This window comes from Coffea arabica, chromosome 5e (assembly GCF_036785885.1).
Source record: "Coffea arabica cultivar ET-39 chromosome 5e, Coffea Arabica ET-39 HiFi, whole genome shotgun sequence".
NCBI classification, from domain to species: domain Eukaryota; kingdom Viridiplantae; phylum Streptophyta; class Magnoliopsida; order Gentianales; family Rubiaceae; genus Coffea; species Coffea arabica.
The window spans coordinates 36,677,272-36,680,542 of NC_092318.1; the positions used below are offsets into that span (position 1 = coordinate 36,677,272).

At 38.2% G+C, this 3,271-nt stretch overlaps 1 long non-coding RNA gene across 1 annotated transcript; it reads right to left on the bottom strand.

Moving 5' to 3' along the window:
- Positions 1-2,102: 2,102 nt before the first annotated feature.
- On the bottom strand, positions 2,103-2,869 carry LOC113743636 (uncharacterized). Its single transcript, XR_003461145.2, has 2 exons — positions 2,745-2,869; positions 2,103-2,452 (listed from the first exon to the last, which is right to left on the bottom strand). It is a non-coding gene; the product is annotated as an uncharacterized lncRNA (long non-coding RNA).
- Positions 2,870-3,271: the final 402 nt, after the last annotated feature.

Below are 3,271 nucleotides of genomic sequence, written 5' to 3' on the forward strand. Positions count from 1 at the left end.
TTTTTGGTGAACAGAATGTCCGAACTGCGATAGTAATTGCCTGTTTTGACTGGATTTGGTTTGGATTTTGAAGTTGGTGTCTTCTGATGAAATGTAGCTGGATATCTTAGCTAACTTATGCCTTTGGAATTTCGACATTTAGACATGTATAGCCTGAGTTGTGTTCATTACAGTTTTGTGTGTTTTGCAAACCTGTTTTGGTAATGCTGGTTTAGTATTTGGCGTATTTGACCTAGTTGTGCTAGGATCTGGACTGAGTGGCCTTCTACATTGTTGTAGCCCTGTTTCATAGCTTCGAAACGGTGGATTTTACACCCCCAACCGATAATTGTAGTGAGAGTTGTGCCATTACCGCATTATGACGTCAAAACCGGTTTTCTTATCAAGGCCTACATTAAAGCCTTTCTTAATTTCTGGTTTGCTATCATGCTTGTATATGGTTGTAAAACCCTATTAGGGTTATGATTGGCATTGCTATATGGCTTGGAATCGAGTCTCATTGAATGTGTTACATGTGTTAGGACGTGACGGTAGCTCACGACGTCTTGGTGACCACGGTGTATGAAACACCACTTTCTTGCTTAGTGAGTATACTACTCACTTACTTGTTATAATGTGGCTTTGTGCTATGTGTAGTGATGCCTTGAAGGCTTACTTGGATATTGAAATTGATTAAGGTGAGGGTGTACTTGACCGCCCTCACCTCTTTTGATATTGTCACTGATTGGCTACCGTTTTACTGCATTACTGAACTTGATATATTGGTTGGTGAATTCCATTTTATGGAAACTGATTTGGTGTTGTTTGGACGATGTCCAACGACCTTACTGTATTACTGAGCTCAACCCCGTTTGGTAGTCAATTGGATCGAGCCGGCGAGGGCTTGGTCGTGAAGATTGAATTGCCACGGGGACTGTACTGGGGAACCTTGTGGTAATGAGACCCTTGGTTCCGGTAAACTCGAGTATTACCAAAAACTACTGAATTGGAGTGCGGGCCCGGTTGGGGTATATTGGGTGGAAGGAATGGAAGTATAGTGAGGTCTACGGTTTGGTACTCTTAACATTGACGGAGGGTCAATGAGATTGGATCAAGATGGCAAGCGTGGAATTGGGCTCTTGAGAGCCGACCGTATCCTTTTACCGTTTTGCTTTACTGCTTATTTGTGCACTTTAAATAAAAGTTCATCCTTATGTGACTTTGGTTGCTTATGTAGTAGTGTACCACTGGGTTTTAGCTCATTCCGTGTTATTTGTTTTCCTTACAGGAATTGCAAACGGTTATGACAAGTTGAGCTCATGTATATGTATTTTGCTTAGCTCCTTGAGGGTGAAAACCCTAAGTGTTTTGATTCACCAATGTTTGGTGTGTAAATGGCTACTTGTTTATGTATGAACTAAATAGCTATTTTGGTATGCCATTTTGGCTTGACCATGTTGGATTTCAATGTGTATATGTTAAATTGATATTTGGATGAACTTCGGAACGATTCGGCTTTCAAACGGCAAAAGAAAATTTTGAACGAAAAGGCACTGGACTGAATCCGGCCAGGAATCCGGCCAGAAACTGGCCGGATTGTCGGCCGGATTGTGAAGGGTTTTGAAAAAAATTTCGGATTACTCTCTGCCTTGTATCCGGCCGAGAATCCGGCCGGAAATCCGGCCAGATTCTGGCCGGATTCTGACGTGGCCTGCACTATTCATCTTCGGCGCAAATTTTCGTTTTTTTATTTTGACTCTTTTGACTTGTTTGCGTGCTATGGTATGTTCCGGAACGTTATAGATCGACGTAAACTGTGCCGTAGTCCTGGCGAGAGCTGGGCAGGCAGTCCGCTAACCCCTTTGGTTCGCCTTAGGGGAAGGTGGGGCTGTCACATTGTCCAACTCAAGAAATTCAACACAAGACAACCATTTGATAGTGTAATGTATTTTTTAATTTGACAATGTAATGTACTTTTCATAAAATTTATATTATCTATTTATTACTTCTTACTTTGTAGAATATAATAAAATTAAAATATGATCTTTATTTTGTAATTATTTTTTTACATGTTATTTGAAATTTTAAATATATTGTTATATTCGTATTAAAATTGGTAAGGATAAGGAATTAAATAAAATTGTATATAACCATACGGAACCGAAAACCAGAACCAGAACTATAAGGAACCAAAATCAGAACTATGCAGTTCTGGTTCTAACAGTTGGTTCTAGAACCGTGGCCATGCCTAACTGAAGACACTATGGTGCGAACTTTTCAGCGGGAGGAAAAGTGCACTGATGGGTAACACAAATACAAATGAAGGGCAAATCTATGTCAACATAATCACAGTATCCTATGCCATCGAACTTCTCCTTGCAAACTGCCGGACAGGTTTCAAGATCATCCTTAGGACATACATTGGGTATAAACTTTTTGCAAGTAAGTTCTCGTGCATGAGTATTCCCTGCCGCTGCCCCCAAGAAAAAAAAGAAAAAAAAACACACACAAACACATTACTCATGAGAATGTTAAGTAATTTGAAAAAAAAAAAAGAAATATCCAGTGAATTAATCTAACTGAATTTAATATTCAATTATGAATAAAGACTACTTCTCAACTAGCATATAATATCTTACGGTATAAGCACATGCAGATATTATTTTCTGAACTTTGGTTTAAAAGAATAAAAAAGAGAACATAACCAAATTAAGAGAAATGAAGTACAAAATAACATGTATTTATAAATTGAATAATGCACATACCTAAAAGAACAAGAGCAAGAAGCAGGATGCAAGCATAAGAAGTTTGAGCAGCCATATCTATAGGTAAGGTATTTCGTCTAAGAGCTTTGTATCTATGTGAATGAAGAACAAAGTGAAGTAAATGTATTCTCACAATCTTATTTATAGTATACATTAAAGAACCGGGGCGGAGGAGGGGGTTGGACCGGGTTAAGTGATAAGATAGGAGGAACTTACAGAGAAAGAAAGAATTTACATTAGAGAAAGTTACGTTGAGAACAAGAAAAATGATTTCTTCCGTACAGGAAACTAGCTACCATATGCGCATAAGCAAAATTGGAAAATAATTTACTTCCCTAATGTAAGATAGTTGGCTGTTTGATTGAAAGATTCCAATAATATAAAAGATGGAGTACCAATTAATCATCTAAACTCCAAATCGGTGCAAGTCTTAAAAGAGCAATCCTTATATAAACGGCATTAGACAAGCAACCTTCTTAATTTTGCGTTCAGGATATGGAATCCTACATTACATTACCTGAGCACAG